The following is a 12544-nucleotide window of genomic DNA, read 5'->3' on the forward strand; positions in this document are numbered from 1 at the left end:
CTGCTGTATAACAAAGTGAATCAGCTATACATATACATATATCCCCATATCTCCTCCCTCTTGTGTCTCCCTCCCACCCTCCCTATCCCACTCCTCTAGGTGGTCACAAAGCACCAAGATGATCACCCTGTGCTATGCGGCTGCTTCCCACTAGCTAGCTATTTTACATTTGGTAGTGTATATACGTCCATGCCACTCTCTCACTTTGTCCCAGCTTACCCTTCCTCCTCCCCGTGTCAAGTCCATTCTCTATGTCTGAGTCTTTATTCCTGTCCTGCCCCTAGGTTCTTCAGAACCATTTTTTTTTTTCACAATACAAATTTAAAAGTATCTCCTGAGTGCATTCACTCCACTTGCCCTTTGAGAACACTGGTCTATAGTCAGTACAACATGACTTTGCTATTCTATTTTATCATGTCATTCATATAAAGAGTTATAAACTGGAATTAGCCCTCAGGCAGGAATTAAAAGTCAGAAAATTTCACATAAAAATCCAGATTTCTGACTTCTTTTGAAAAAATAGTAGATTTGGCCACCTGGGCCAGAGTTTCTGATCAAACGATTGGCAGGGGTTTCTCAGGGAAAGTGGGCACGAGTCCAGCAGTGAGCCCTGAGGGAAGGATGCCAGGCGTGCCTTGGGGCCGCTGCAGTCCGCCCAGCCCACCTCACTCACTCATATTAAATATGGAGCTGTGGGAACTGAGGCTTTGACATCAGATCTACTGCCTAGACATGAGGATTTCTGATTCTATCCTAACATGAAGATAATCTCATCTTGGCATGTTGTGCGCTGCCGGATAATTTTTGCCCCCCTTAACTTTTTTAATTTAAAAAAATTTTTTTAAATAAATTTATTTATTAGTTTTGGCTGCGTTGGGTCTTTGTTGCTGCACGTGGGCTTTCTCTAGTTGTGGCGATTGGGGGGCTACTCTTCATTGTGGTGCGTGGGCTTCTCACTGCAGTGGCTTCCCTTGTTGCAGAGCACGGGCTCTAGGTGCGCAGGCTTCGGTAGTTGCAGCACATGGGCTCAGTAGTTGTGGCTCACAGGCTCTAGGGTGTAGGCTCAGTAGCTGTGGCACACGGACTTAGGTGCTCCACAGCATGTGGGATCTTCCTGGACCAGGGATCGAGCCCGTGTCCCCTGCATTGGCAAGCGGATTCTCAACCACTGCACCACCAGGGAAGCCCCCCAACCCCTTAACTTTGAAAACAAAGCCTTTCAGCTTGACTCACATGAATCTGCCATTTTTTTAGGTTCTAAATGCTAAGAAAGGGATTTTGTGGGGGTCAACCTACTTATAAATCTGCTTATTATATACATCATGGTGAGAGCTTGCTTTAATAATTTAAACCAGGTTATTTCAATGCCTGGGATAGTAACATGCTACTGAAAGAATTTCACTAAGCAAGGCATTTAAAAAACATGATTAATATTATCACTGGTTTCAAGGGAGATTTAAAATAACTATGTTGTCACTTTCTGAGGAAAAGAAGAATGTACAAAGATGAAAGCTATCCTGTAAATTAATCAGCCAGATTCTCTTCAGAGCTTAAATCATTCATTGACTGTAAGGCAGAGGCATGGAGAGTCAAAAGAACTCTTTCATTAGTGCCTCAGAATTTCATTGATAACAGGATATGTTAAGTATCACCCTGAAGTTTCTGTTTATCCCTTTGTAACTGGACTACGATGAGGCTGTCCTGGTTCCACCTTCCGACTGACACATCCAAAAAGGACACAGATGAAGTCCAGAAGTCTTGACAACAGATTTTTATCAAGGATTTTCCCCCCTAGTCTTAATGAATTTTATTAGAAGGAATAATCTCAAAATAGAACTGATAATGGTTAAAATGTTACACTGTACAATTTGTTAGAGATTTTAAAAAAGCTCAAACTGCCTTAATAAAATTTATTTATTTTTAACACCTTTATTGGAGTATAATTGCTTTACAATGGTGTGTTAGTTTCTGCTTTATAACAAAGTGAATCAGCTATACATATACATATATCCCCATATCTCCACCGTCTTGCGTCTTGCTACCTCACTCCCTATCCCACCCCTCTAGGTGGCCACAAAGCACCGAGCTGATCTCCCTGTGCTATGCAACTGCTTCCCACTAGCTATCTATTTTACATTTGGTAGTGTATATATGTCCACGCCACTCTCTCACTTCGTCCCAGCTTACCCTTCCCCCTCCCCGTATCCTCAAGTCCATTCTATATGTCTGCGTCTTTATTCCTGTTCTGCCCCAAGGTTCGTCAGAACCATTTTTTAGATTCCATATGTATGTGTTAGCATACAGTATTTGTTTTTCTCTTTCTGACTTACTTCGCTCTGTATGACAGTCTCTAGGTCCATCCACCTCACTACAGATAACTCAATTTCGTTTCTTTTTATGGTAATATTCCATTGTATATATGTGCCATATCTTCTTTATCCATTCATCTGTTGACGGACACTTAGGTTGCTTCCATGTCCTGGCTATTGTAAATAAAGCTGCAATGAACATTGTGGTACATGACTCTTTGAATTATGGTTTTCTCAGGGTACATGCCCAGTAGTGGGATTGCAGGGTCGTATGGTAGTTCTATTTGTAGTTTTTTAAGGAACCTCCATACTGTTCTCCATAGTGGCTGTATCAATTTACATTCACATCAACAGTGCAAGAGGGTTCCCTTTTCTCCACACCCTCTCTAGCATTAATTGTTTGTAGATATTTTGATGATGGCCATTCTGACAGGTGTGAGGTGATACCTCGTTGTAGCCCACAGGGAAAAGAAGGGGGGGAGAAGTTAGCAAATTTGGTCTTGAACTTGAGGGGAGGGCGTGATGATTCCTGGGGCTGGGGAATGGGGAGCAGCAGGAAGAAAGTGGTCTGAGAGAGGAGGGGTCGGCGTGGGCCCAGAGGGGCAGCCGCCTACCCCTGGGGCTCAGAGTGGGGAGGAAAGAGAAATGAGGCCCCTCCCCGCAGTGCTGAGGAAAAGGCACTTGGCTCAGTTTCCTCCTGCCCCACTCCCACCACGGACCTCATTGTAGTTTTGATTTGCATTTCTCTAATGATTAGTGATGTTGAGCATCCTTTCATGTGCTTGTTGGCAATCTGTATATCTTCTTTGGAGAAATGTCTATTTAGGTCTTCTGCCCATTTTTGGACTGGGTTGTTTGTTTTTTTGATATTGAGCTGCATATAAATTTTGGAGATCAATCCTTTGTCCATTGCTTCATTTGCAAACATTTTCTCCCATTCTGAAGGTTATCTTTTCGTCTTGTTTATGTTTTCCTTTGCTGTGTAAAAGCTTTTAAGTTTCATTAGGTCCCATTTGTTTATTTCTGTTTTTATTTCCATTTTTCTAGGAGGTGGGTCAAAAATGATCTTGCTGTGATTTATGTCATAGAGTGTTCTGCCTATGTTTCCCTCTAAGAGTTTGATAGTGTCTGGCCTTACATTTAGGTCTTTAATCCATTTTGAGTTTATTTTTGTGTATGGTGTTAGGGAGTGTTCTAATTTCATTCTTTTACATATAACTGTCCAGTTTTCCCAGCACCACTTATTGAAGAGGCTGTCTTTTCTCCGTTGTATAGTCTTGCCTTCTTTATCAAAGATAAGGTGACCATATGTGCGTGGGTTTATCTCTGGGCTTTTTATCCTGTTCCATTGATCTATATTTCTGTTTTTGTGCCAGTACCATACTGTCTTGATTACTGTAACTTTGTAGTATAGTCTGAAGTCAGGGAGCCTGATTCTTCCAGCTCCGTTTTTCTTTCTCAACATTGCTTTGGCTATTCAGGGTCTTTTGTGTTTCCATACAAATTGTGAAATTTTTTGTTCTAGTTTTGTGAAAAATGCCATTGGTAGTTTGATAGGGATTGCACTGAATCTGTAGATTGCTTTGGGTAGTATAGTCATTTTCACAATGTTGATTCTTCCAATCCAAGAACATGGTATATCTCTCCATCTGTTCGTATCATTTAATTTAATTTCTTTCATCAGTGTCTTATAGTTTTCTGCATACAGGTCTTTTGTCTCCTTAGGTAGGTTTATTCCTAGGTATTTTATTCTTTTTGTTTCAGTGGTAAATGGGAGTGTTTCCTTAATTTCTCTTTCAGATTTTTCATCATTAGTGTATAGGAATGCAAGAGATTTCTGTGTCTTAATTTTGTAACCTGCAACTTTACCAAATTCATTGATTAGCTCCAGTAGTTTTCTGGTAGCATGTTAGGATTCTCCATGTATAGTATCATGTCATCTGCAAATCATCTCCCATTTACTTCTTTTCTGATTTGGATTCCTTTTATTTCTTTTTCTTCTCTGCTTGCTGTGGCTAAAACTTCCAAAACTATGTTGAATAATAGTGGTGAGAGTGGGCAACATTGTCTTGTCCCTGATCTTAGAGGAAATGGTTTCAGTTTTTCACCATTGAGAATGATGTTGGCTGTCGGTTTGTCATATGTGGCCTTTATTATGTTGAGGTAAGTTCCCTCTATGTCTACTTTCTGCAGGGTTTTTATCATAAATGGGTGTTGAATTTTGTTGAAAGATTTTTCTGCATCTATTGAAATTATCATATTGTTTTTCTCCTTCAGTTTGTTAATATGATTTATCACATTGATTGATTTGTGTATACTGAAGAATCCTTGCATTCCTGGGAGCCTTAATAAAATTTAGATCTGCAAATATTTGTCTAGGGAAATTGGATTTGATAAAAACACAGCTCACAAAAGAAAATATACAATGGCAGAAGCTATAATGGATGCAATTTGATAGATGTATTAAATACTTCCTGTACAATTTATACAAAACAGAAATAAATCCTTTGAAAATAATTTTAGTAAAATAAAAATAAAAGTAAGAAGTATTAGATATAAGTTTACATGACAGAATAGGATTGATGCACGAATTAAACTGGCTTAATGGAATTCACTTCAGAAAATGTATTACGTATGCATTCATAAACATGGAGTCCAAGGGACTGCAGCCAAAACATTCAGCTGGTGCGAATGGTGAAGGCCACACTCTGGGGAGAGAATGCCCAGTTCCCACCAGAAGGCAGTTTCCTGAACCCAATGGAACTCAGGCACAAGTGTGGAAACAGCCTTGTTAATTCTGCTCAAACCCCACAGCCTACCAGTTAAGACAGCCATGCATGGGCATGATCCATCTCTCTAGCCATCCCTCCTGCCTTCCCCTGACCTCCTCCAGTTAAACTGGGTGATTCCCCAGCCTGGGTTTCCTAGTTCACACCATTTTCCCTGCCTCGCAGGTCTTTCCGTGCCCTACTTCCTACCCTTCCTTCCAGATGCAGGTCCAGGTCTTCCTCATTGCCTCCCTTGTGGCCTCCATCCCACTGCAATCTAGACCTTGTTCCTCCGCAGATATACTTCTCCTGCCAAGGTCACCAAGGACTTCTATGTTGCCAAATCCAATGGAGTTTCTCAGATTGCCTTCTCTGCCCATCACTCCCTCCTTCTGGTAGAAATCATTCTTCCCAAGTTTCCACAACCCCTTGTACAATGCAGCTCCATTTGGCCAACGGCCATGTCCAGAGAGGGCTGCAGCTGTGGGCTGTTATCAACCTGTATCCAGGCCAGCTGAGGGAATGAAGACCTCAGTCCTGATGGAGAGAGCTGGGCAATATCCACCACACGCCTCAAACTCAGCAGGTCCCAAACCAAATGCTTTTGGTCCTGACCATTCTATTTCTAATTTTTCCCCTGACTGACTTTCACTGCTCTAGTTGAAGTTCTCATCACCTCCTGACTAGATTAATGTGCCAGCCTCCTTCGTGGTAAGTTTGACCTACTCCAGTTCATCCTATATACAGTTAGCTAGTTTTAAAAAAAATCTCTTCTTTTTTGGTATTTTTAAAAACTGTGGTAAAATATACATAACATACAATTGACGATTTTGACATTTTAAGTGGCATCAATTACATTCTCATGTTGTGCCACCATCATCATTGTCTATTTCTAGAACTTTTTCATTACACCAAACAGAAACTCTGTAACCATCAAACAGTAACTCCCATGCCCCCTCCCTCACCCCTGGTAACATCTAGTCTGTTTTCTGTTTCCCATGAAATGTTTTTAAGGAGACAACTGTGCACCAGGCATCGTGCATCAAAATATCTTCTAAGTCCTCTTCAACTCTCTCCGGTGCTGAATGGTCTGCTCCCTCTGACCCCTGCAACCTTCCTCACCTTTCAGTGCCTTGCTGCTCTCTCCCTCCGCCTTCTCCTCGTGTCCCACCCCTATCAGCTCTCAGCCGAGACCTTCTAGGCCCACATAACTGGCATCAAAGTGCAGTTTGGCTTTTGTCTCATGGGGAGCAGCCTCTTGGAATTCTTGGCAATAAAATTCTCCATCTTAGCCCCAGAAAAATTTGATGTCCCCACAAATCTATTGTATAATTTCCTCCTAGAGGTGACAGTGGAAGGAGAACAAATGCAATTTTTGCTTGTGGCACCCAAGATTATTATTTACTCACAGTCTGACTGTCCCCCTCTGCTTGTCTTATGGGGTGCTGAATTTGAAACTGCACTGGCAGCAGAAGCATTAGTGCAGGGATAGAAAGTGGACTGGGCCAGCAGGTGGGGAGAGTCAAAGTGAGGCCTGGATGACAAGGTGACATTAAAGAGCTGGGGCAAGAGTACAGAGAGAACAGAAGTGCTGAAAACACAGACGTGTGAAAAGCAAGGTCGGTTCAAGGAACGAAAGGAGGCCTGGTTGCCTGGAGAGTAGCGGGCACAGAAGAGTGACATGAAAGGGTGGAGATGAAATTCCTGAGGGCCTTGCAGATCATGTAAGAAGTTTAGACTTGCCTCCATATTCAATGGGAAGCTCTCACTGTATGAGAAAGAAAACCCCATGTCAAGGGTTTAAACAATAAAGGGGATTTATTGACCCGAGTAACCGAAAAGTTCAGAGGACCTTGAGGTGAGGGCTCTGGCTTCATTTCTCAGGAACTCTCTTCTTTGCTCTTCTGTGAGAGGCCTTGAGCTAGTTTTTCTCAAGGGTGGCAAGATGATTTTTGGCAGCAACCAGGGTACGGGTGTCTTTTTTTCAACAGGAAAGGGTCTAGCTTCTTTAAGCAGGTGAGGAATGTAACAGAATTCCTCACCTTCACTCTGATTGGTTCGGCCCGGACCAGTCACTGTGGGCGGGCCCTCGCTATGCACCTCTCTGCATAACCTCTCTGTGTAACTCTGCGGTGAAGTTCTTATTCCAATCAGGACCCCCATGAAGCTAGGGCTGGAGTCAATCCCAGTGGCATGGCTGCTACTTAGTAAGGGTAGAATAGGTTCCCCCAAATAATTTGGGAACTATTAGCAAAGGAAGAAAGGGGAAGATGCTGGGTAGGTAATCAAGAAAGTTCATTATACCAGAGAAGGATTTTTAAAGCTGCTCTGAGGAGGACAGGTTGAAGGAGCCAGCAAGGAAGGAGGGCGACCAGTTAGGAGACTGTTGCAGTAGTTCAGTCCTGAGATGACGGTGGTAGAAACTGAGATGCATTTTGGAGATAGAATTGACTGGACTTCGTGATGGATGGGGTGTTGGAGGCGGTAGTTTCGGCCCGACTCTGCGGGATCTCAAATACCAGGTTTTGGACTTCATCTTTGTAGTCAGCGATGGAAGTGTTAAAGTGGGCTGCCTTTTGTGAGAGTAAGAGATTAATAATTTTTATTTTTTTTGGTTTGCCTTTCACTTTCTCTTCCTCCTTAAATTTTTCCCCCACTTTTTACAATTTACCACAGCATATTCTTTTGTTCTTGTAATGAAAACACAAGATGATGAAAACACCAAAATCAGAATCTATGGTTTTACAAGAGTTTTATTTACTGCTCACTGTGTATCCAAGTGACTGAGAATATCCTCAAAAATCTGTTTTTTGTAGTCTAATTTTACAAGGACCAAAGGACACATCTTCACTTGAATCTTAGAATACTCTGAGATTAATATTAACTTAGTTGAACGTTTCCAGTTTGAATTAGCATGCTCCAATGCCATTCAATCTTGCAAATTGCTATCCTCAGGAATTGAATGTGCTTTAGCTTTTCAAAATATCAATTATAAGGCATGAGAGTTCAACGGCAGCTTCTGGTTTAACCCTTTAGCTATCCATCATCTAAAGCTTACAGAAATAGTTGAATTAAACTTCAAGGATATAGGGTGACTATTTTTGCAGCCTAAGCAAACAATACCTGCAATTTGATGCCCTTGATGGAAGTGGACTGGTATGTCAATTCTGCATATGAATTCAGCAAAGCACTTACATTAAAGAATTCACTCTTGTTCTCATTCAAGTTCGACTCCATCCTCTCAAAAAGAACCGCTATTTCTCCATTCACTGAAGAAGTCCGGGACTTGGCTTGGTCTCATTTTAAATTTCCATATATTATTTTGTCATATATTACTCCGTTGTGCTTTGCCCCATCTCTCTGATCGTCAGTGTTCTCGTCCTCTCTTTACCCCTGATTAGGATCCAAGTTCCTGACTAGATACGTCACAACATTGTTTTGAAGGTCAAGTGAGATGATACATGGAAACGTTGTGAAGACTGCTAAGGCCTCCATAAAACTTCTACTTTTGTGATAATGCAGCACCTGCAATTGTAGCAGTGACCGTCGGGGCCCTTTTGCATTACCGCTTCCTCAGTCTTTGTATGAGGGACTTCTCCAGCCTCCTGAGGACACTAGACCAATGTGCAAGGCAGGCTGAAGTGCCAGGGAATTTATGCCCCTGAGAGCAGTCCTCAACCCATGGCCAGTGGAGTTGGTGGATAAATATCCCAGCCTTTTGCCCCTTGGTGGTGCTGGTAGGCGTGGCACAACTCTAAGAAGTGTCCTATGCAGTCTCCCAGAGGTCCTCAGTAAGCTAAGCCGCGTTCCCACAGTAGTAATTTCATTAACGCACAGTTTTGTGTTCCATTTTATGTTTTACTTCCTCACTTCCTGAACTGGTATTTCCTGGGTTTACCTCTCAAACGAATGACCTGCCCTCAAATTCTTATCTTAAAGTCTGTTTCTGGTGGAACTCAACCTAAGACCCTAGTTCTAATGGTCTTTCAAAAAGTATATGTGCAGCTAGCTCACCGATGACATGCTAGAATTCTCTGGCTTTATCGCCCAGCCTTAGCCCTGGATGGAACTAAGTCTATTTTGCGTCCTGATTGCTGGGACTTAGTGTATTTAGCGGTAACTCTCTGAGAGGTGGTCTCCAAGTAATTCTGGCCACACCCACCATACCCTGAGAGACCATATATCTTATAGAAGGGCCAGCTGAAACACGAGTCAAGCAGACGGAGATTAAATATCACCATTATTGCTAATAAAGATGATACTGGAGAACGTGGCTTGTAGCTGTGGGCAAGTGAGCTTTCTAACACTGAACCCCAAAGTCAGGCAGACTTACCCACACAGTCGTAGAGAGTGTTGGACAACTGAAGGCCTCCAACTGCCCTGGCAGAGCCTGCCAGTCTAAAGTTTGCAGAAAGTAGGAGCAGAACAGGATGTGTTCTGTATGCAGAGACAGATCCCAAAGAGAAAAAGGAGGAAGGGGCTGAGCCACACATGCCAAGCTCCTGTTCTGCCATTCCTCCCTTTTAGGAATGAGAGGGGCCAGAAAGAAACCCAGAATGTTATTGTAATGGATTCCTTTCTCATGGAAACAAGATGCTAGGGGAAAGGAGTTCCCCTTTTCCCATATTCTCCAGGTTTGTGTTCTCTTAGCTCCTTGGGCTTAACCATTAAACTACAGGCCAACTGAGAGTGTGCCTGTCTCCCCTGCAGGAGGAGATCAACAATCTAGGATGACAATGCAGCCCTTACCATGAGCACACCCCCGACCCCTCCCGCCCAAATGCCAACTACTCTTCCTTTGTGTGTTCTCCTGAGCCTGGTGGTGAAGAGGGTAGCTATTGCCCTCAGAAGGCAATTTATCGACTGAAGTAATTACAGGCCACGCTGAACTCCAGCTGAAAGCTCCCCGTTCACTCTTCATTCTAAATTACATCTAACCATGTTGTTTAGAACAGTCTATCAGAGGTTCTGCAAAGAGATTATATGACACTGTAAAGATGCTTCAATAAAAAACATTCCAGTAAAATACTGATGTCCCCAATTTAAAAATAACCCCTCTACCATTGTGAATTTCCCAGGGAGAAATTAAAGTTCTAAGATTAGATTCTCTTGTCTGCTTGAGTTAAAGTTAAAAGGCATTAACGTCTAAAACTCATCCCTCCCAATTTCTGATTCTGCTCGTTCTGAACCAGAGGGGTTCTTCATACCTGAAGAGCACTGTGGTTCTTTCAGCAGCCTGGACAGGGTCTCACTAGAACCACTAGTGTGGTTTTTTCAGAGTCTCAGAAGTTAAACACCAAATTTCTGTTACACCTCACTTTTTAAAGAGTATCATCAAAGCACTCGACACCAACAAAATTAAACAACAGAAAAAAAACCAATACCAAGATTTTCAAGTAATTATCAAGACAAAGTGGTGCTCCCAGAACCTTGCACCTTCCATAAAACAGACTGTGAAATCTTGGTTTGGGCTTCACCACGATGCTGTGTAAGTTATCTGAAATCCTTGATCCGTAAACAAACTCAACTAGGAGGAAGCTCCCTCAAGAAGTTAACGTTGGCAACATGTTTTATCATTCCTATGGGAAGAATCAACATATATTTCTCTCAGGGTGACATATGCAACTGTAGGAGGTCAGAATACACCATCCCAATATAGGCCACTCTGGCATAAGGACTATTTTGAGCTGAAGGCAACTCAGAAAAAGCAGGCACAGGATGAGCTCTCTGCTGTCCCCTATCTTCTGGAAAGTAAGATCACAAATTCCCCTTGTGAAGGTGTCTCCCCACTGCCACCCCACCCCACCACTGTCCATGGGAAGGGAGTAACAACTTCCAGTGATACAGGAGACAGATGGCCCCGCGAGAGTCTACACAAACAAAACCTTACCAACTAGGCCTTATCTACCATTAATTTCCTATATATTTGCCTTCCTACAATTTGCTGCCCCTAGAAGCTCGAAGTCCTTTCCATTTGTCTTGACACTTCTTTTTAAATGTAACCTCTTATGTTCAAATGCTATAAAGGCCTCTAAGTTTAGCTGTTTCTTTGTAAGTGTTCTCTCTTTCTAGGAAGACCCCACATCATGTAAACCTTTTAACACCAAAGAAATTTGTATGTCTTTTCTCATATTAATATGTCTGTTGTCAGATTATTTTGCAGACCCAGCCAGAGAACCTAAGAGGGCAGAAGAGAATTTTCTTCCCCAAAAGATTTTTACACTCTTGCGAAGTTTAGAAATAGCAGTGATGGCAGGCCCAGTCATTAGTCTGTTTTGAGGTCTTTCTCTCCCACCTTGAACCTTTTTAAAAAAAATTAATTTATTTATTTATGCTGGTTATGCTGGGTCTTAGTTATGGCTCCAGGGCTCCTTAGTTGCAGCATGTGAACTCTTAGGGACCAGGGATTGAACCCAGACCCCTGCATAGGGAACACGGAGTCTTAGCCACTGTGCCATCAGGGAAGTCCCTCTCCCAGCTTGAATATTAAATGCCTCTTAACTTCCATTTCCCCTTTGAGCCCCCTGTCTCCAACATTCCCTGATCCATGGAACCTGGGCTCTAAATAATGACACAGTGGCTCCTGCTGTTGCCTTTTGTTGTGAAATTGCTAGGGCATGTGAAGCCTGCCATGCAAGGTGAGTTTCTCCTTCATTTCCTCATTTGTTTTCAGCAGATTCCTGAACTAAAGCTGTTGTTGACATTTCCGCAGCTTGAATCTCTAGGTGTGTTATGATTAGTTTTGGATATGAATGACAGAAAATCCAAAATAACAGGGGGAAGGTTGAAGTTTATTCTGCTCACATAAATGTCTAGGTCAGCATTCCAGTGCTGGTGTACCCTTCCATAGTGTCAGGGATCCAGATTCCATTGACACTGTTGCCCCACCATGCGTGGCTTGGACCTCATTGTCTCATATGCAGAACATCTACATCCTAAGCGAAATAAGGTAGGAAAGGATGTAAGTAAAGCAAATGGTGCTTGTGTCGTTTCTTAAAGAAGACACACGAGTTCAGGCATACCTTGGAGATACTGCAGGCTTGGTTCCAGACTCCTGCAACAAAGCAAGTATCTCAACAAAGCAAGTCACACAAACTTTTTGATTTCCCAGTGCATATAAAAGTGATGCTTACACTATACTGTAGTGTATTAAGTGTGCAATAGTGTTATATCTAAAAAAACAATGTACATACCTTAATTAAAAAACACTTTATTGCTAAAACATGCTAACCATCATCTGAGCCTTCAGTGAACTGTAATCTTTCTGCAGGTGGAGGGTCTTGCCTTGATGTTGATGGTGCTACCTGGTCAGGGTGGCTGCTGAAGGCTGGGGTGGCCATGGCAGTTTCTTAAAATAAGACAACAATGAAGTTTGACTCATTGATTGACTCTTCCTTTTATGAATGATTTCTCTGCAGCACGCATGCTGTTCGATAGCATTTTATCCACAGAACTTCTTTCAAAATT

General features: G+C 42.4%; 1 protein-coding gene across 2 annotated transcripts in view; it reads right to left on the reverse strand.

Moving 5' to 3' along the window:
• Nucleotides 1-10626: 10626 nt before the first annotated feature.
• The window catches only part of ZNF277 (zinc finger protein 277), a 124738-nt gene continuing 122820 nt past the window's right edge, over nucleotides 10627-12544 (reverse strand). Inside the window, exon 13 of one of the 2 annotated variants that reach the window (XR_004351520.1) lies at nucleotides 10627-10656. The gene's annotated coding sequence lies outside the window, so the exon portion shown is untranslated. Of the gene's footprint in view, nucleotides 10657-12298; nucleotides 12426-12544 lie in introns of those variants that run through there. The other variant, XR_004351519.1, reaches the window with a different exon arrangement.

This window comes from Phocoena sinus, chromosome 9, assembly GCF_008692025.1.
Source record: "Phocoena sinus isolate mPhoSin1 chromosome 9, mPhoSin1.pri, whole genome shotgun sequence".
Taxonomy (NCBI): Eukaryota; Metazoa; Chordata; class Mammalia; order Artiodactyla; family Phocoenidae; genus Phocoena; species Phocoena sinus.